Source organism: Rhinoderma darwinii, chromosome 5 (genome assembly GCF_050947455.1).
Source record: "Rhinoderma darwinii isolate aRhiDar2 chromosome 5, aRhiDar2.hap1, whole genome shotgun sequence".
Classification (NCBI taxonomy): Eukaryota; Metazoa; Chordata; class Amphibia; order Anura; family Rhinodermatidae; genus Rhinoderma; species Rhinoderma darwinii.
Genome location: NC_134691.1, coordinates 212,590,373 through 212,612,614, shown reverse-complemented (window position 1 = coordinate 212,612,614; position 22,242 = coordinate 212,590,373). Strand labels below are relative to the sequence as shown.

Genomic DNA, 22,242 nt, shown 5'->3' with positions numbered 1-22,242 from the left:
GCAGCCCTAAAGTCGTGGGAAGAACGCTTGGCCAAAGTCAACCAAAGGATCGGACTGTGGAGCCTCAGACAACTCACTATTGAGGGCAAAGCAATGGTCCTGCGTAACGAAGTCTTGCCTGTGCTACAATACACTGCACAGGCATGGCCCCCTCTTGCCACGGTCTCGAGGGCCATTACCAGGACTGTGTTTCGCTTCATCTGGCGCTCGAAAATGGACAGAGTAAAGCGGACTGTTATGTACAAGAAGCTCCGCAAAGGTGGGAAGGGTATAACCGACATTCCCACTGCTGCGGATCGCTTTTGTATGTGACTGTGTTCGTAGGACTCTGAGGACAGCAAACGGCTCTGCGGGCAAGGCCATGTCCCGTTATTTCCTCCTTCCCCTCTGGCGAGGTTTTGGCTGGGACAAATGGGACAGCTCCTTCCCTTACAACTGGCACGCTCCCTGGTTCTACAGAGATGTTGTCCGGTTTGTGAGGGAGCATCAGCTGGAGGGTCTTAAGCCCGCCTTGTGGAAACCTAAGACGATCCACAAGCACATCAGAGCAAAGGACTCACTGGAGTCTGTTCCAGGGCTTCATGCCGACACGTTGGAGACTGTTTGGACTAACGTGTCATCTGGCAGGTTGACCAACGGGCACAAGGACATTTCATGGATGGCCATCCAGGGAGGACTTCCTCTTAGGTGATTCATGCATGCCCGCAACCTGTGCAAGACCCGGTACTGCCCCAGGTGCCCCTTCACGGAGGAAACATCTTTGCACTCTTTCTGGCAGTGCCCCTGTAATGTCGGAAGGAGGTGAAGGGAACAAGTGAGCCCTAATCTACCCACCGCCCTGTCCCTGCCTACTTGCAACGACCCGCCCTAGGCGACGGGGTACAACTTGGCGGCGGTCCCTACGCTGACTAAGTGCAAGGGGATACAAACAGGGAACAAGCAAGGGAAGGGGCAGTAGCCCACGGAACACCGTGAGGGAACGGAGTGGTGAACGAGCAGTCAGGATCAGGATGTAATGAAGTATACAAATGCAGAGCACGGAGCAGGAAGCAAGCCGGGGGCAGAGCGAAGCAGGATAAGCGGGAACTGAAGCAAGGCTGAAGCACGGCAGAAGCAGGCTGGAGCAAGGCAGCAGTGGGGCCAGGAAACCAGGAAGAATCACAAGCAATGAGGAAGAGAAAACGGCAGGTATAAATGGACAGGGGGCGGAGCTAACTCCGACTGACCAGGCCGCGATAGGCTCTCCCACTCCTGAGCCTGCCACCCTGATTGGTGGGAGCAGGTGTCAGTCTAAGAGGTCTGGCCTGAGGTGTCGATTGATTAATCCTGGGAGTATCCACAGACGTAGTGCCTGGCAGATCCTTTACAGCCCCTTTGCACAGGGTCTGTTGAAAGCCTTGGAACACGAACTCAAGGACTCAGTTCCCAGGAACAGACTGTCGTACCGCTTGGTACTTTATGGACTATTTCCTGGGAGTAACACGGATAGAGCAATCCAGGAGGCCTGGCGCCTTATGAACTGTTTTAAGGACGCTATATGGTTTGCCAGGAATCGTCTGATTTTGCGGAGAGAGAATGTGTCTGTCCAGGACTGCCGCAGGCTGATCCACAGCCTGCTCAGAGACTATTCCACCTGGGACACCCCGGATGTCGATGAGGAAGAGGACTGATACTCCCCTTCCCCCCACTCTCCCTTCTTGTGTGTTGTCTTTCAATAAAGCTTCGGGCCTGTGATTTCCCCTCCCGCTCCTATCCACTCCCCCACCCCATCACTTGTCTGTAATGCTTTGTTGTTTGACTTTAGTGAATGCAAGAATGTTAGTGTAGCATGTGGTGTAATGTATAGCATAGGTTAGCCTGTACTGTGTATTATACTGTCATGTTATGTTTGACGACTGTTATTATTTATTATTTGCTGCTTCGTGGCTTGTGCTGCGTCGCAGTAATGTTTGTATGATGACGATTGATTGTCAATAAAGTATTTTTCAATCAAAAAATCTGTTCTTATCAGTTTAATATCTGGGGACCATATATTAAATGGATTTTTAGAACAGGGAGATGGAAATAGAGCTTGCTCTGTCCACTCCACGCATTGACCTGGTATTGCAGTATTTCCAGGACCGGTGCACCCTTTCCTTATGTGTTCACTAAAATCAGATTCCAAAAGTGTTTTTTGTGTTTGCCATTGTTTTTATCTTGCGCCTTGGATCTCTCCTTTTAATCCCATTATTTCAACACCTGTTGGACAATGCATTTTTACAGTTATGTGTGATAATGAACTAATTTATTAAATGCAATTAATTAATAGATTGCCACCTCTTGTTTTGTGTCGCCTGTGTTTCTGTGTTTCCAGCATTTCAATTTGGAACAGATCATTCACCTTCCTTGTCTTCTCTCTGCCCTCCCTCCTAGGTAAGTTAAAGAGCTGCACCTGAGCCAGCCAGCAAGCTAGCCAGCCACTGATTGATGCAGCACCACAGTCAAATAGTGGAGTGGAGTAGGGGAACAGCAAGCAGCCATTAAAGCAGCCGCCACAATGGACCTACCTGTGTACACTAGATGGATGTGATGGAATGAATGAACTGTCCTCCCTACATTTCAAAGAAGTAAGAATTGCAGTTGCAACAAACCCTTGCTTGCCTACAAAGAGACCAGCAATATGGATTTGTTACTATGTTACCTGGAAGAATAACAAACTGTGCAAGGATGCAGGTTGTAGGAGCAAGGAGAAGAAGTTGTCTGTAAAGTTGTTGGATGCCTATTTTCCATTTTGCAGTCCCCTGTCTCCCTCTTGTGGCCTCCTGGAGGCAACTAGCTGTGCAGACAGACAACCCGGGGGCCACCTGTTGCAGTGTTGCCCTCTCAGGCAACACTGAGTGACTGACTGAGCAGCACCGTCTTATATAAGGTTCAGACGGAACTTTGCGCGTGTCATAGTGGAGCCCTCAGGAGCCAGAGCCAGCTTTATGACATCATAATGGGGCCTCAGACATAAAAGCCTGGGCCCAGGCAGTGTTGGTCAGTGCTGCTCAGCAGGCAGCACTGGATTGCAGCTGATCCAAGGCGTGGACGGAGAAGGGGTGGCTGTGGGCATGCACTTGCTGCTGCTGCCAGTGTTTGTCTGCACGGCAGGAGGGCATTTGGGCGTTGCCAGGAAGGCGTTTTTATGCAGATTCCTCCGCTTTCTGCACAGCATTGTGGTGCAAGCAAAAGAAGCAAATCCTGTCTAGCTTCCTCTCCGGCCTTTATTCACCTCCCGCCTAGCTGTGCTTGTGTGAGTGTGTGAGCTGGCTGGGCCCCATGGAATTGCCTAGGAGTAGGCTGAATCGCTGCAAGGGGTGAACAGCAGTATTGGGCAGGCTCTGGCAACACGTGCCACTTTGGGGTTATCGCTTCTCGGCCTTTTGGCTAAGCTCATGTGGCTTAGTCATTGGGCAGTCTTGAGTGTCGACCCTCGGCCTTGCAGCATCGCCATGAAAATGGCTTAAGCTGCATGCTGCTATAGGGGGTTGTCCAGGAGAATCGAAGGCGATCAACATGGGCGTCGCCATACGCTTTGCTGGAACCAGGGAGGTCCGGGTTAAGTATGCTTTCTGGATTGACGTGGAGGATGGACGACAGGATCATTTTTCTTTGAAGTGCGTGGTGCAGGAAGTTCTCTTCGGCTTGCTTGGAGTTCTGAAGGAAAACATTGTGTTTCTTCAAGATCCTAAGGTGGGACGTTTTATTCTTGTTTTAAATTCTGTTGCTGCATGCAACAATCTCTACATGGCCTTGAGGGAGAATCTGCAAAATCCTTCCTTGGATGGACTAACCTTTACCATCTTGTACAACATGGGAGATGTTCCACTTGTTGTTTTTATGTATAATCCCTTTGTGCCAAGAGAAGATATTGTGTCCTTTCTTTGGAAGCACTGCTCCTCAGTGAAATTTTCACATCGGGTGATGAATAGTGAGGACTTATGGACTGGGAAGTACAAATTCTTCGTTCAGTTCCATGAACACCCATCTAGCCCTGGTGGTATCCGCTATCCACCCTTGAATTTTTCAATAGGAAGAGATAGGGGTTACCTCTTTTTCCCTGGCGCACCAAGATTCTGCCGAAGATGTAAGATTTTCGGACATGTCCAGGAGGACTGTGTCCAGGACTTTGCACAGTGTGGAAGGTGCAATCAAATCGGGCACCAGGCTAAAGACTGTACCAACAAGATCATGTGCAACGTATGTGGTATAGAAGGACACGCCTTCAAGGATTGTAACCTGCGCGCAAAAAGGTTGTATTCGGTGGTTGCAGGTGTGCAAGCTGCAGGACCGATTACGAGTGCGTTTGGGGAGGTCATTGGTGCCCAGAAGCGTGATCGTGGGCGCCCCCCCCCCCCCCCAAAACGTGCGGAAGTCCAGAGGAGTGTTCAAATCCCTGGTCGGAAATCCTCTTCTGGAGAAATGTCTGATGGTGGAGTTAAGGAAGGTGCAGTCATGGAGGTATCCCTGGTAGAGGCAGTGTTGCCCCAGCTCCCTGATGCACAAACCTTCTTGCAAGGAGAGGAAGAGGCTAGGAGCACTTTGTCTAAGACCCCTATCCTTTCATGGTGTGAAACCGGCTTAGAACAGGTGGAGTGCGGTGGACAAGGAGATTTCCCAGTCTCCTCTGCAAGACTCCTTGAGGTGGAATGCAATTTGGTTGCAAAAAGACTGCGTACGGAGTTGTCGCCTATAAGTGAGAGCAATATGAGTCCTATACCTGATAGGACCTATCCTGCATTAAGCATCCCATCTGACAGTCCTTTTTTAGACGAAGGTGCTGGAAGTTCGATATTCACGTCCGGTTGCCAGCCCCCAGAATGCAAAGGCTGAAGAGGCAATGGGGAATTTATGGTCATCTGGCAACTTACGTTAAAATATGGCTACCCAAGTTACACTTGTTGTCATATCCCTAAACAACAGAGTGATTAAGTCTAAGACCAGGAGATCATCTGTCTTGGATTTTCTAAATCTTTTGGGAGCTGATGTGTATTGTCTGCAGGAATGTGGCATTGTAGAGTCTTTGAGTGATCAGGACTGGCATCACGGTCAATATATTTGGTCGGGCTCAAAAAAAAAAAAAAAAATGGTGTGGGAATTTTGGTGGGGAATAAAAATGTTAAAATTGAGAGCTACATGGTAGTGGAGGTGGGCAGGTGTGTTGTGGCAGTGGATAACTGTAAAGGGTGGAGGGTTAGAATTGTCAATACTTATGCTCCAGTGGGAAAGGAGGATAGATTAACTTTATTTCAAAATTTAAGTTTATATTTGACAGGGAAGAGCCCAACGATATTATTAGGGGATTTCAATTGTGTTTCTGAAGGAGCCAAGTTAGATGTGACTGGGAAGAAACAATCAAATGATTAATGATTGTTCTTTTTTAGATGCAGCAGAGCTACACTTAGGTAAGCCACCACCAGCGACTTATAAGGCAGATAGGGGTGGGTTTGAAACCAGAATTGATCGGATGTTATTTTCAAAAAATATTAAGTGTAAAAGTTTTTCTCAATTTGATGTTTCTTTTTCTGATCATGTATGTATGAGAGGTGGTATGGAGGGGAATGTAAAAAATTCTTATGGGGGTGGGGTGTGGAAGCTGAATGTGAGTTTTTTGGAAGATGAGAAAGTGATAAGAGAATTTAAGTATGCATATGCTAGATGGAGGCTCCAAAAAAATTGTTTTGAAAATATATTAGAGTGGTGGGATTGGGTGAAAGGAGAAATTAAAAAATTCTTTAAAAAATGGGGATATAAAAGAGCTGCCATGAAAAGGAATAAATATAAAGAACTAAATACTAGAATTGAGTGGTTGCGAAAACTTAGTATGCTTGGTATTGATGTGGATGACTTGATGAGTGAGGCTAAGAAGGAAGCTAGAGAGTTTTTTGAGAAAAGAGGGAAAGAAATTATATATAGGTCAAAAGTAGAATATTTGGATAAAAATGAGAAGTGTACGAGGTTTTTCTTTAAAAAAGTTTGTGGGAAGAAAAATGATATTGAGATGGTTGTTAATAATAATGGAGAATGTGTTGGTGGGGGTGATGTCTTGAGAGAGGTGGAATCATTTTATAAGGAGCTGTATGAGAATAAATGGATTGATAGAGGTTTGGCGGATGAAGTTTTGAATAGTTTGGAAGGGGTGCTCAAAAATGAAGAGGGAGAATGTTTGTGTGATGATATTTCTGTAGTTTAAGTTATGAAAGCGGTGAAAGGTGCAAAAAAGAATAAGACACCAGGGAAGGATGGGATTCCAATTGAAGTGTATGAGAAAGGATGGGATATAATTGGGATGGATTTGGTAGAGGTATGTCAGTTTATGTGGAATAATGGTTGTTTGAGTGAATCAATGAAAGAAGGAGTGGTTGTGTTAATCTATAAGAAAGGGGACAAAAAATGTTTGGGGAATTGGAGGCCAATTACCTTATTAAATGCAGACTATAAGTGCTTTAGTAAAATTTTGTCAAACCGTATGCGTGAAGTGATTGGTCAGGTAGTGGGTGAAGATCAAGTGTGTGCAGTGCCTGGTAGGAGTATGACTGATAATTTGATGCTGTTAAGAGATTTGATTGGCGATTGTAAGGATAGGAAGCAGAAGTGTATGGTGTTGGCTGTTGACTTCGAGAAAGCGTTTGACAGGGTGTCGCATGTTTTTATGTTTAATGTCTTGGTCAAAATGGGGTTCCCCCAAAAATTTGCAAGTGCGGTTAGATGTTTGTATGGTGAGGTGACAAGTGAGGTCTTGGTGAATGGTTGGCTAAGTAGAAAAATTAAAGTGGAATCAGGGGTTAGACAGGGATGTCCCATGTCCCCCATTTTATTTGTTAGTGTGATTGAGGTTTTGTTATGTATGATAAGGAAAGAGAAGGTGATGAGAGGTTTGTTGATTCCAGGAAGTGCGGGTAAAAGTGTCAAGGTATTAGGTTATATGGATGATGTTGTGATTGTTAGTGAGAATCTTGCGGCTATGAATAGGGCAAAATTGTTGTTAAATTTGTTTTGTGGGGCGTCTGCTTTTAAAGTAAATTGGAATAAATGTAGTTTCAAGTGCTTTGGTGATAGGAATGTGAGATTGGAAGATGTTATGTATGAAGAAGGGGCAATTAAAATTCTAGGGTTAAAGTTCAATGATGATTTAAAAGGTAATGAAAGTTGGGATGAATGTGGCTTACGTATTGAAAGAAAGTTGAACTTTTGGAGGAGAGAATTAACTCTTTCAGGGAAAGTCATGACCATTAAGGTGGTTGTATTGCCCATTTTGCTTTTTGTTGCAGTTATTTTTCCTACTTCCTATTTAATTTTTACCTTTTTTTGGGGTAGCAAAATGGAGAAGTTAAAAAGGGAATATGTGTACAAACAAGGTGAGAAGGGTGGATTGGGCTTTCCCAATGTTGAGGTTTTCTTGGGATTAAGTTATATTAAGACTGTGGTCACTTTGATGGGGAAAAATAATAAAAGTGCATTTATGGTGATGTATATGGCTGGATGGATGTTGTATGGGTTAAATTGGAGGAAGAGAGATGCAAGAGTGCCAGTTGCCTTTAAATGTCCTGTATGGTATATGATGATTGAGAATTTTGTAAGGAAGCATGATTTGTTAGCGGTGCCAATGAATGAGTATAAAAAGAAGGGTGTGGTTAAGATTTTGCGTGCAAGAGAGACAGAGTGTGCTATTGGTGGATTAAGGACAAATGAGGCATCTGAGGTATGGAAGAAGTTGAGTATAAAAGGTGTGTCCAATAGGCAGCGTGATGTTGTATGGATGGCCTTGCATGATATTTTGCCTGTGAGAGAAGTACAAAAGAAGCGAGAGTTAATTAGGTATGAAGTGTGTCCAAGGGATGGATGTGGTGCGCGAGAATCCGTGAGGCATTTGGCGTGGGACTGTGATTTTTCGTATGAAGTGTGGAAACGGGTGGGAGGTTTATGTAAGGAACTTGCTGGGGTTACCTTTGTTAATTGGAAACTTGCTGTTTGGTATGGGCGCTTGTAGCAGGGCAAAGGAGAGGATTTTATGGTTTATTATGGTATGTGTGATGGAAAGTGTATGGGATGTGAGGAATTTATGGGTGTTTAAGAGCAAATTTGTGTCTGTTAATGAATGTGTGAAAATGGTACTGTCTAGATTATATGTAATATATTTGTGGGATAGGCAGCGCGGTGGTGGCAATTTAGATGCAGAAGGAGTGTGGAAATTCAAAAAGTGGAGATTCCTGGTAAGATATAGATAGAATAGACTTGTTATTATTGTTGTAGTTGTTGTTTTTTTCTCCTTTCTGTATTTGAAAATGAATAAAATGGCCCATGATGATGTATCGTTTAAGTTACGACACAAGCTGAAAATTAAGCTGTTTAGACTTTGTCGCTTATAACCAACCTGAATGGCTTAAAAAAATAAAAAAAATCTGTTCTTATCAGTCCTTGTAAGGGCAGATAGCTCAGAGAACCACTGGGGGCTATTAACACTAGCTTAGCGATCAAAGAGCGTTCCAGACGAAGCCGGCGACGAACTGCGGAGAAGAACCAGCGAATACAACGATCCAGAAGGGAGAAATCGCCATCGAGGAAGAAGCTCCGGGAGATCGCTGCTGGGAAGAAGAAGAAGGAGAACTGCGACAGAGACCTTCGGAGAAGAGCCGCTGCTGAAGGGGACCTTCGAAGAAGCTCGGCCGCAGAAGAAGCTCGACGACGAACCGCTGCGGAAGAAATTTTGTGGAAGAACCTCGGCCAGCAAGGAGAAGATTTGCATAGCTCCGCCCCCTTCGGGAAAAGAGCTATCGAAGATCCTCCCTAAGCGACAGGAACAGCTGGAAGAAGCCATGGCCTCAACCATCAACCCTGCCACCCAGAAGGAGAAGGCTGATGGACCAGGTAAGCAGACCCAGGCCAGGCCACCAGGAAGCCGAACCAGGCTGCTCCAACCCTGGAGCCCTGGATGAAGCAGACGGTGGCCCTGAAGCTGAAGGAGGTGGACGGGAGAGTGCCGGACATGACGGAAGAAGTGTTCTGCCAGAAGATGCTCCTGGACCAGGGCTTCGCTAAGCCGGAGACCATCAGCATCCAGGCCTTCATGACCGGGATGTTCTTCGTGACCTTCGCATCGATCAACATCTGCAGAAGGTACTGGGAGATGGTGAAAGCGGCGAGGCCTGAATCCCCTTTCTCTCGCTTTGTGGGCAACTGCCCTGTCAGGGCAAACCCCTCATTCGCAACTATGACATATGGGATTGGTGGGCCGCTAGAGCCAGGGAGGGTGGAAGGTTCCGGCACCGCCAGTTGATTATTCCAAAGTCGTTTACCCCTTATTGATGAACGGAATATGCGGGCATCAGCAGAGCTTCCATACGAGCCTGTGTCAACAATTGTGAAACAATAATGTGTCCACCAAGGCCAACAATACCATAGAAAAAAACGGTTTGTTGTTATAGTATCGCGCGCAACTGCATGGGGGCTTCTTCACACGAATGTGCTTGCCATCTAGGGCACCAATACAATTAGGAAATTGAGTTGGTCGAAGAAATCCCTGCGAAATTCGGAGCCACTGTTCTGTCGTGGGCTGAGGCATGACCATGGTCTTTAAGCTCTGCCACAGCACAACACAGGTGGAGGTCACAATGAAGGAAATGGTGGTCACTCCCAAAAGAAATTCAAAATGTAACGAATGGTAACTATTGCCTGTGGCCAGAAATCTAAAGGCTAGAGAAAACCAAAACAATAAACACCACATGTTAGGGCGTTCTGGTAAAACATACAGCGTCCTTGAAGTACTAATTGCAAGTGCACACATACCTCAAGGTCACAAGCAGGCGTTCCTCTGGGGAAATGCAGCGTCTCATGCTGGTATTCTGGTAGGTGATTCCAGGGTGAATCTGCGCAAGCAGATCAAATGTGGACACAGACATGCGGCAGAACGCTCTAAATTTTTCGGGGTGACAACGTAAGTCCTCATAGAGAGTATGAAAGTGCCCTTTGGAGGTCCGTTGGGCCACAAGTGGATGAACCCAAATGCGACTTCTTCCACGCGTGTGGTGCTGCAGCATGGGTCGCAGTTGGCCAAAACGACGAAATTATCCACGCAAGCAGCACACAGAAACTGAAAAGGCATTATTGTGGCTTGCAAGTCAAAACACGTGTCAACTGTTTAAACACACACTGGGGTTTCTGCAGAGGCTGCAATAAGGCGCACAACCTGTTCACCCAGCAAGCAGGGGTTGGGCCAGCCGGCCTATTTGTAGGCTGGCCTCGCATTAACTACCCCTGCGTTTTTTACGCGCGTTTTAAACGCAGGTCGCGCGCGCGCGTTAAAAACACAACAATGCTGCGTATACGCATGCCAAATGCAATGGCAACGCGCGCAATACGCTGCGTGTTTTACGCGCGCTTAACGCACACGCTTGTGTAAATCAGGCCTTACACAAAAGAGACCAACAGAAATAGTCTACTGCATTACACCAGCTGTCAACCACTAGCTACCAAAAAATCCCTTCCTAATTCCCAGTACAATATGGTTTCTAGAATAGTGGACAACAGTGAAACCAAGGCTATTCGGACCACTACTATGACGAACAAATTTAGAGAGAGAGAGGCTATCCCAAAAAAAACCCTACTTGAAGCACAACGGATAACAACCAATAAGTGTACAACCACAAAACCCAAACGTATTGCATTTGTACATACATACCGCCCATGTTCCTACAAGATCCACCACATAATTATGAGACACTGGCCTCTCCTGAGAGAAGCGTATCCACTAATTTCTGAGTTCCAAAATCCCATTCTACCATGCACAAGCAGACCTCAGGACCTTAGGGACAAGCTAGTGAGGGCAGATGATGGCTCGGCCACAAGAATTCCTAGACAAAAATTCCTTAATACTCCCAAGAAGGGAACTATTCCCTGTCGGTCATGCCAGCAATGCTCACACATGATGAGGGGGGATAAAATATGCCATCCCTCATCTGGCCAGTTAATACCCCTACACGACTATTTCACCTGCAACACTATCTTTGTGGTATATATGATCAAATGCCCATGTGGCCTTGCATATGTGGGTGAAACTACACCGTGTAAAAGATAGAATAGGTCAACATAAATCCAACATCCGTTGTAACAAAACGCTATTGCCTATTCCAGCACACTTTCTCTCTACCAAGCATAACATTTTACAACTCATGTACCAGGTCGGCATATATATGAGAAAAAAAGAGTCAGAAGCTATATATAAGATACAAAAAACAGTTTTATTACATATAATTTACATGAGTAATTTGATAAAAAACATGGCGAGGTTTCTAAAAAGAAGAAATATGTCTGTGGGTCACATTTGGAGAGTATACGACCATGGGAACACTAGTATAGTAGAATATGAGTGACACAGGAACATACAAATATATAGTATAATAGTAAGTATTTATAAGAAGTAAACTGTTATTTTTCAAGTTTGTAGCTCACATTAATGTGTCACCATCATACCAAAAGAGGGAAGATAAATCATCCAGGGAAAGTCACTCATTACTCAAATGCATAGCTCGCAAATAAATCAGCACTACTGATGTTCAGGGGAAAGGAAAACAACATAAAGTCTTGATGTCAGCAACTGAATATACCGTGCAGGGCAATCCCCAAAAAATGATACAAAGTGCCATCCAATCTAAAGAGTCCAAAGACTTGTTGTCCTGACTGCACTCTGTGTGCAGATTCGCATAGTATGCAAGGCTACTACTCCGGAGTCACCAGATAGAGCCAGAGAGCGTACACTCACCCATGGTTGAAAACATGAAAGTCGTGGTCCACAGACAGTGAAAGGCCACCCCTCATGTACCAGGTCATAGAACATGTACCAGCACCCCGTAGGGGAGGCAATAGAATTAAGAGCCTGAAGCGGAGAGAAGCCTACTGGATCCATAGACTACAGACATTAGGACCAAGGGGCCTTAACCGAGAATATGAAATCAGTAGCTTCATGTAATTAACAACTTTCCATTGTATTCTATTTAGTGGTTTCATAGTCACATTACTAGTTACTAACCACTTATTTTATCGTCTCTTATTAAGCGCGTTGATCACTTCCTCGGTTCTACAGACAATACTATCTGGATATACTTAGTACACGGTATCCTTTTCAGTGATATTTCATTATAATATATCTAATGCAGTTCTATTTTACATAGTGACTTTATTGAATCTTAAACATGCCAACTTCCGATGTCTATTATTATGCATATTATATAGTCCTCTCCCGTTTATTAAAACATACTATACATAGCTTCTCACTATTAAGCCTATTTTAGGTCATTGCAGGTCCTCACGTAGTACTCCAGCTTATAATACTTGTGTTTCATAAGTAACCCAACAGACCCAGCACCTTCCTGCCCTTGCTAGGTAACATTACCATGACAACAGGTAATAGCAATGCACTCACTCATAGTCCCGCCCCTGACAGAGACTTCAGCACTGACGTTGAAGTAGACAACTCCGTCACCACGGCATCAACGCCCCTCTATTTCCCAGCCTGCACTTGGCCAAGCCACGTCACTACCGCCCAAATGACAGAATAATCTGACTGCCCGAATGACTCAGGTGAGAATACGTTATATGCTAGACAGACACTTATACTAGACCAGAAGCTAAACACTACATTGTGCCTACATTAACCCCTTAACCAAGCAGCCTTGTATTGGCCTTAAGGCTCAGAGCCCATTTTTGAAAATCGGACATATTTCACTTTATGTGGTAATAACTTCGGAATGCTTAAACTTATAAAAGCGATTCTGAGAGTGTTTTCTCGTGACACATTGGTCTTTATGTCAGTGGTAAAATTTGTTCGATATATTCAGTATTTGTGAAAAACTGCACAATTTTGAAAAAATATCATCTTTCTGAATTTAAATGCATCTGCTTGTGAGACAGATGTTATACCACCCAAAATAGTTACTAGTTCACATTTCCCATATGTCTACTTTAGATTGGCATCATTTTTTGAACATTCTTGTATTTTTCTTGGACGTTACAAGGCTTAGAACATAAACAGCAATATCTCATATTTTTAAGAAAATGTCAAAAGCCTTATTTTAAGGTACCTGTTCTGTTCTGAAGTGGCTTTGAGGGGGCCTGTGTATTAGAAACCCCCATAAAACACCCCATTTTAAAAACTAGACCCCTCAAAGTATTCAAAACAGCATTTAGAATGTTTTTTAACCCTTTAGGCATTTCACAGGAGTTAAAGCAACGTAGAAATGAAATTTGCAAATTTCATTTTTCTTGCTGAATTTCAATTTTATTCCATTTTTTTCTGTAACACAGAAGGTTTTACCAGAGAAACACTACTAAATATGTATTGTCCAGATTCTGCAGTTTTAGAAATGTCCCACATGTGGCTCTAGTGTAAACGTGGACTAAAACACAAGCCCCAGAAGCAAAGCACCTAGTGCATTTTGGGGCCTCTTTTTTATTAGAATATATTTTAGGCAGCATGCCAGGTTTGAAGAGGTGTTGAGGTGCTAAAACAGTAGGAATACCCAAAAAGTGACCCCATTTTTTGAAACTACACCCCTCAAGGAATTAATGTATGGTCGTTGTTACCATTTTGACCTCACAGTTTTTTCACAGCATACAGAACTTTTTTCCAATAAGATGTCATTTTTGATCAAAATGTCTTATTTTCACAAGAAATAAAACACCCCATTTTGTTGCCCAATTTGTCCTGAGTGCAGCAGTACCCCATTTGTGGTGACAAACTGCCGTTTGGGCCCATGGGAGGGCTCAGAAGGAAAGGAGCGGAGCGCTATGTGTTCTTTGGAGTCCAGATTTTTGGGTGCCATGTCGCATTTGCAGAGCCCCAGAGGTATCAAAGCAATGTAAACCCACCAGAAGTGACCCCATTTTGGAAACTACACCCCTTAAGGCATTCATCTAGAGGTGTAGTGAGCATTTTGATCCCACAGGTATTGTCTAAAAGGTAATGCGCAGCAGAGGGTGCAGTGTGCGATTTGCAATTTTCTATATATGTATGCCATTTCAGTGTCCAATATATTGTGCCCAGCATGCGCCACCGGAGATATACACCCTATAAATTGTTATGTGGGTTCTCCTGGGTAAGGCACTACCCTACATGTGGCTGTTATCTGCTACCTGGGCACACGGCAGGGCTTAGAACGAAAAGACCACCATTTGGCCTACTGGAGCTTTTCTGGTGCTAAGTCGTGAATGCAGAAGCCCCTGAGGTATCAGTACTGTTGAAACCCCCAACACTCATCTAGAGGTGTAGTGAGCATTTTGACCCCACAGGTATTGTGTAAAAGGTAATGTGCAGCAGATGGTGCAGAGTGAGATTTGCAATTTTCTTTAAATATATGCCATTTCAGTGTCCAATATATTGTGCCCAGCATGCGCCACCGGAGATATACACTCCATAAACTGTAATGTGGGTTCTCCTGGGTACGGCAATACCCCACAAGTGGCTGTTATCAGCTGCCTGGGCACAAAGCAGGGCTCAGAAGGGAAAGATGAGGATAAACTGTGCGGAGTGCGTCAGGGTAGATTAAAAATCGAAGTGATGTATGATACATTTTAAAACTCTTTCATACAGAGCCCTGGTTTTTCGGGACACGAGTCACATTGATATATTGTGTCCTTCCTTATCCCCCTCTTGTAGCAGACTTTGCACCTCTTTTGACTTTTTCCCTTCTTGGCAGTTTGGGGAACTTCTCCTGGAAAGTGTTGCCCTGGTACGGTGCGTATGGCCTCGCTTCCAGAAGTACTGGGTGCCCCCCTTCTTGGTCCCTAAAGATTAGGTTCTTGATAACCACCTCTTGAAATTCCAGGAAAGTTCCCGTTTGGCCTGCACATCGATGTAGCTTGTACGCATTGTACAATGCCATCTGTATGATGTGCACGGCCAGCTTCTTATACCACACCGCATGGCGCTGTAGGGCTTCAGGACTTGATCTGACAAGTCCACCGCTCCCATGTACCTATTGTAGTCCAGGATGCGTGGGTACTGGTGTGGCCATGTGTTGTTGTCAATACAAGGACATCTCTCTTGTTCAATATGTTTGTTAGAATGTGCCCTGCTCTCATCCCTTCCGAGTGTTTGCCCAAGCAGTCTTAGGGAGGCCTCTCAGATTTTTTCTAGCAGTGCCGCATGCCGCAGGACTTCTGGAAGCGAGGCACTTGAAGAGTGGGACGCTGGTATAAAAATTATCCAGGTAGAGGTGGTAACCCTGGTCCAGCAGTGGGTGCACCAAATCCCACACAATTTTTGCATTAACTCCCAGTAAGGGGGGGCATTCTGGGGGCTAAATACTGCTGTTCTTCCCTTCATATATCCTAAATTTGTAGGTATACCCTGATGCACTCTCGCACAGCTTATACATCTTCACGCCATACCTTGCCTTCTTACTCAGCAGGTACTGGCGGAATTGAAGCCTCCCTTTAAAATGTACCAAGGACTCATCAATAGAAATACACTTCTCGGGGGTTTAAGCATGGGAAAACCGGGCACTGAAATGTTCTAATAGGGGTCTACTTTATATAAACGGTCAAAACTGGGGTCATCTCGTGGTGGGCACTGCTCATTATCAGTGTAATGTAAGAAGCAAAGTATTAGCTAATTAATTTTTTTGGGTTCCAGTTCAGTTCTGAAGTTGCTTTGAGGGGCCCATATATTAGACACCCCCATCAAACACCACATTTTAGAAACTAGACCCCTCAAAGTATTCACAACAGCATTTAGAAAGTTTATTAACCCTTTAGGTGTTTCACAGGAATTTAGCGCAAAGTAGAGGTGAAATTGCCACATTTTTTATTTTTTTTTGTCAGAAAATCCTTTTTATTCAATTTTTTCCTGTAAAACAGAAGGTTTTACTAGAGAAACGCAACTCAATACTTATTGGCCAGGTTCTTCAGTTTTGAGAAATATCCTACATGTGTCCATAATGGACTGAAGCAGCGGCCTCAGAAGCAAAGGAGCACCTAGTGGATTTTGAGGCCTCCTTTTTATTATGCACCATGTCCGGTTTGAAGAGGTCTTGTGGTGCCAAAACAGTGGAAACCCCCCAAAAGTGACCCTATTTTGGAAACTAGACCCCTTGAGGAATTCATTGCAGTTTTCATGGGGTACATGCGACTTTTTGATCAGTTTTTATTCTATTTTTAAGTGGCGCGGTGACTAAGAAACAGCAATTCCACTCTTGTTTTTTACAGTGTTCACCGTGTGCTATAAAGGACATTCACTTTATTCTGTGGGGCGATACCATATGTTTATATCTTTTTTTTATGTCTTATGGCATTTACACAATAAAATACTTTTTGTAAAAAATCATTTTCTATTTGTGTTGCCATATTCTAAGAGCCAGAACTTTTTTTATTTTTCCATCAAGAAAGACGTGCGAGGACTTGTTTTTTGCGTAACGAACTGTAGTTTCGATCAGTACCATTTTTAGGTACATGCGACTTTTTCATCTCTTTTTATTCCATTTTTTGGGAGGTGAAGTGACAAAAAAATTGTAATTCTGGTATGGTTTATTGTTATTTTCTTTTATGGTGTTCACCGCGCGCGATAAATAACGAAATAATTTTGTAGTTCAGGCCGTTACGCACACGGCGATACCAATTATGTATAGTTTGTGTTTATTTATCTATTTTTATTAATAATAAAGGACTGATAAGGGAAAAAGGGGGATTTTACTTTTATTTTCTTATTTTTACACAACTTTTTTTTATTTTTTTACTTTGTCCAACTAGGGGACTTGAGGGCAGGAGGCCCGATCGCTATTCTAATACACTGCACTACATGCGCAGTGCAGTGTATTAGAGCCGTCAGCTACTCACTGACAGCAAGCATAGTGGGTCCTGACTTTGTCAGGACCCACTAGGCTCCCGATGGCATAGCCGGACGCCATTGTTATGCGTCCGGTTGCCATAGCCACCATCGCCGGCCTCTATCGTGTAGCGGGCCGTCGATGGTGGTTTAACCCCTAAAAATCTGCCATCGCTATTGAACGCGGCTTTTAAGTAGTTAATCAGCGGGGACACAGCGATCGGTCCCCGCTTTAGGAGCTGCGGCAACTGCTGAACGAGGCAGCAGCTGTCAGGGCTCCTGTATTTGTCGGGAAGACGGCCGAAATGACCGTTACTCCCGTGACATACTATTAGTATGTCCAGGAGCGGGAAGGGGTTAAAATAGTGGGGAATTAACACAAACCAGGGGAAGGTATGAACGTTTTTCCGCTGAACTTCTGGTGTTGAAAAGTAAAAAATTATGGTGCATGCCCTATTTGTGCAGTATTTTGAGTTTTATGCTGCTTGCCGCTTTTTAAGAAAAGTGGGTGGAGCTTAGTGGAAGGGGTCGGGCCATCCACAACCTATCAAATTTCCTGTAAATTTACAGAAATTATAGCAGAAATCTAGATTTCCCTGTCTGGGACACTGACATCACAAGATGCAACAAATTAATTGAGAGGCGTGTGTCGCTTAACGGGGTTGTCTGGGCATGGGGCCGTTTTTCATATTGATGACCTATCCACAGGATAGGCCATCAGTATATGATCGGTGGGGGTGCGACACCCGGACCACGCACCAATCAGCTGTTCTGGCTGCTTCCGGCACTGGAAGTTATGCAGTGTTTGGTGCCAGAAGCAGATGGCTCCGACCACTGTATAGCTGCCATGTTGCAGTAGTGCAGCCATGCTTCTCTTTACTTGAAAATGAGCAGAGCTGCAGTGTTGCAGCACAGCAGCTATACAGGGACAGGAGCCATCTGCTTCCAACACCAACCACCGCATAACTTCCAGTGCCGGAGGCAGCCAGAACAGCTGATCGGTGCGTGGTCCAGGGGTGGCATCCCCACCGATCATATACTGACGAGCTATCCTGTGTATAGGTTATCAGTATGAAAAACCGCCCTATGCCCAGACAACCCCTTCAATAAATTTGTCACATCTTACTCCTGGGGGCTTCAGACTCAGACTGACCTATTAAACGCCAGTCTTAGTAAATCTGCCTCCAAGATTATTAAAAAGTTCTAGAAACTTTTATTGTGCTGTGATTAAGGTTTATTTACATACAGATGAACAACCCCTATAAATGTTGCATCTTGTAACTAAGGTCCAGTATGTGGTTATGTGAATGATACTTTCACATCTAAAGTATGAACACCATCTAAAACAACTTTTGGATATTTCTACCATGCAAGAAAAAAAATTACAGATTCATTCCTGTAATATTGTAACATTTAGTCATGGTTTTGTTGCTTTATTTCATCTCAAATATCAAAGACTGAGACAAAATTTTCTGCTCCGAAACAGTGCAACGAAACCTCAAAATGTGAACAGAGCCTTAGCTATAAAATATTTTCCTACATGAATAGTAATGCACCAAAGTGTAATTCAGATGTGTAGGCGGATATCATATCTGAAATGTGAAATATCTCCTGTGTGTGCGCTTCTTGTATTTATTTTGACAACATTTCATATACTTTATTGATCTTTTGAGTACTGACTACTAGGAGTTGACTATGATGTCTATTTAACATCCACAAAGTTGTCAAAATGTATTCTTCAGGCATGTTCACATGGCTTATTTTCAGGCTGATTTTGAAGCAGAAAAGCCTAGTTTTATGCTCCAAAATACACTTGAAATAAGCCTGCAAAGAGTTTCCATTGATTTCAATGAGAAATACACTGTGCTGTTCAGCTGAGGCTTTGGGTATGTTCACACAACTTTTTTTCAGCTGTTTTTCGGGCTGTAAACGCCCCGAAAAATGGCAAAAAATACGGAGGTTGAACACCTTTGTGAAAGTGATTAGAATATGTTTAAAAGATGACATTTTGCATGGACTCCATCTTGTCTGATAGGCATCTATTTTGGATCGTTGGAATCCATCTTGTGGCCTGAAGGAGCCATCTTGAGATTAATAAGTAATAACTAATATATTAATCTAAGTCAGCAGTTGTCTTGAAACAATTCTATATGTTCCTGAGTTGAATGTTTTTATTATTCTTGTAAGGAGCAGATCAATCATCCTTGGTAGAATGGAGAAGGACATTGTTTACCATAAGGGAGGGGGTCAGCCTTAAAGAAGGGCTTTGTTTAAATTATTTAATGTTGCGTATCAGCCTTCTTATCTGCAGTCTCCATTCTCTAGTGAGATAAGAAGTAGAGACACTTTAAAGAGGCTCTGTCACAAGATTCTCAAATCCCTATCTCCAATTGCATGTGATCGGCGCTGCAATGTAGATAACAGTAAAGTTTTTGGTTTTTTTAAAACGTTCATTTTTGGTCAAATTATGAGCTATTTTATATATATATATATATATAAATGAGGTTTGAAATGGACAACTGGGCGTGTATTGTGTTTTTAACTGGGCGTGTTTACGTGTATGATGCTGACCAATCAGCATCATACACTCCTCTACATTTACACAGCAGCGATGTGCAGCCACATAAATAGAGATTAACGTTAATCAAGTGTCCTGATAATGAATACACATGATCATCCAGCCTGGACGTCATGTGTATTCAGAATCCTGACACTTCTGACTCTTTTCTTTGAGATTTCTAGCAAGGGAAACGAAATCTCGCGAGATTACGGAGGTAAACGAGATTTCGTTTCACTTGCTGGAAATCTCACAAAAAAGATTCAGACGTGTCAGGATTCTGAATACACATGACGTTCAGGCTGGATGATCATGTGTATTCATTATCAGGACACTTGATTAACGTTAATCTCTGTTTATGTGGCTGCACATCGCTGCTGTGTAAATAAATGTGGAGGAGTGTATGATGCTGACTGGTCACTGATTGGTCAGCATCATACACGTAAACACGCCCAGTTAAAAACACAATACACGCCCAGTTGAACATAACGAAAAAAAAAATGCCCAGTTGTCCATTTCAAACCTCATTTGCATATATATATATATATATATATATATATATAAAATAGCTCATAACTTGGCCAAAAATGAACGTTTTAAAAAAAAAAAAAAACGTTACTGTTATCTACATAGCAGCGCCGATCTCATGCAATAGGAGATAGGGATTTGAGAATCTAGTGATAGAGCCTCTTTAACTTGTGCATCTGAAGTGTGTCTCCCCCATGTAACAAGGGAGAGGCCACCTGGGAGACCTTGGAGGGTGAAGAATCATTATAATGCATTAAAATATTGTCATTGGCTGAATCAGAATCGCTGGGAGGTGGTCATTGGTACATCAGTGAAACATCAAAACTGTTGAGTAAGGAGCTTATTCTTACAAATGTTTCACTCATATCTTTGACGCCTCGTATTAGCTATTATTGACGATTCAACCTCCTGGACGCAGTCACCTGTTCAGAGGTATGTTGGTATTTTTTAAAAGTTTTGTGTGATGAATGATTGCAGACATTGCATAAGTGAGTTGATGGTATGAATGTTGTAAGAGGATGGTGCAGGCAATGCAAGTATTCTGTGAGAGCCAGAAGTGAGGGTGCACAGAAGTATAAGATTGTTTCAGTGTATGAGGACTGTCAGACGCCTACACTGCATTTCTATCGTATTGAGCGCAGGGTTGATATGAGTTTTAACCTACACATAAGGGTTTTTGAGGTTGTGAAAGGATTACAGCTGAGCCAGTTGTTTTACAGATAAAGAGACCTAATTTCAGAGGTCCACTTGTGTGTCCTATAAGTGTGGTCCCTTATACTTGGTGGGAAGGTGAAGAAGATGAAGGCTTTGTAGAATAACACTGCAATGAATTGGTGGTTGCTGTATTTGTGTTGTATTGTTATAGGTGTGGTGTTGGTGATTTTGTTTGGCTGATGTGGAAAATTGTTAAGGATCAAAGAGAATGTCACCCGGTTGCCCGTTTGATCTGAGACTGCGGAGTGTCGGGGACGCCCGACGAAACGTACAGTACATGTCCGTAGGCAACACAATCTGCAAGTAGGGGGCAGAATGTGTCCGTAGGTGACCGGTTGGATATTTGTAGGTAATATCCTGTGGTACGGCAAGGAATTCTGCGGTTAAGTCCTGATCATGGGAAACTCAGGGACCAGAGCAACAGGGGCAACCCAGTGGCATACAGCCAAGGAAATTGTGACAACTAAGGCAGGGAAAGACGCTATAACAAACAGTGGAAAATGTTTAAAAAGGCAGGCATGTTGAAGGATGTTGTTTGGATGTGCAAAAGTGTAAAGATTTCATAAAAATGAATAAAGGTTGGTTTAGCAACCATGGGTTAACTGACAAAGCAGACACATGGCTTAAGATGGCAGAGGAGGTGATTACTGGGGGATGTAAAGAAGTTGACCAGAATGGACATTATATTTATCAATGTTTTAATGACGGAACAGACGGTGACTGTAAGTTGAGTGGGGAAATTGCTGGCGCACCCCCTCCTTATCAGACACCAGGTGCTCCCAAGGAATCTGGTGGGCCAGTGAACTGGACCTGTCCTCATTGTGGACAGCAAAACCCGCCCACAGTTGAATATTGCAGCAGCTGTGGGAGCCAGAGACTGGACAAGGTTACAAAATGTGTAGGGGTGTTTCCTATGCAGACTAGGACCCACCGTTTCCAGATACCTGACCCCAATAATGCCGGACAGCAAGTGATAGTTCAACACAATTATGACCAGTACATGCTGTGGTCACCTAGTGATCAGTTGTCAATGAGTAACAGTCTCCCCGACCCAAGAAAACAGTCAGTGATGTTTTCCAGACGACTTGCAGGTATCCAAAGTACATACCGTTGCACATGGGATGGCTTAGAGGGATTCACTAAAAATGCAGATTAGGGGACAGAATGGAGCCCCTCATGACAGACAGACTAAGGCGAGTGGATGAGAATACTTTGCACTTTCACAAGTCTGGCCAGGAGTAGAACGAGACAAGATACTTGAATCATGGATGGCTGTACAACAACAACAACCAGATCAGGGGGTAGAAGAGTTTTGTTGCGAGATGGAGATCAAGTGGCAGGACCAGGGGTATGAACAGGGTGACAGAAATTACGTAAATATTCTCAGAGAAGCTATAATGGGGGGGAATTAAGAAGGAAATCAGGGAGAAGATCATTACTGCTAGACCGCAGCTTTGAAGGTGGTGGCTTTGGGGCGGAGCAGGAGATGAGGAAGAAGATGACTAAAATCAAGGTGAACCAGCCTCACAGAGGCAGAGGTAGAGGCAGAGGTGGTTTCAGAGGAGGAAGAGGGGGAGGTGGAAAAACAGATTACAGTAACGTAGAG

At 43.8% G+C, this 22,242-nt stretch overlaps 1 pseudogene; it reads left to right on the top strand.

Moving 5' to 3' along the window:
- Window positions 1-1,978: 1,978 nt before the first annotated feature.
- Window positions 1,979-2,134, top strand: LOC142654450 (U2 spliceosomal RNA; annotated as a pseudogene).
- The last annotated feature ends 20,108 nt before the right edge of the window (window positions 2,135-22,242 follow it).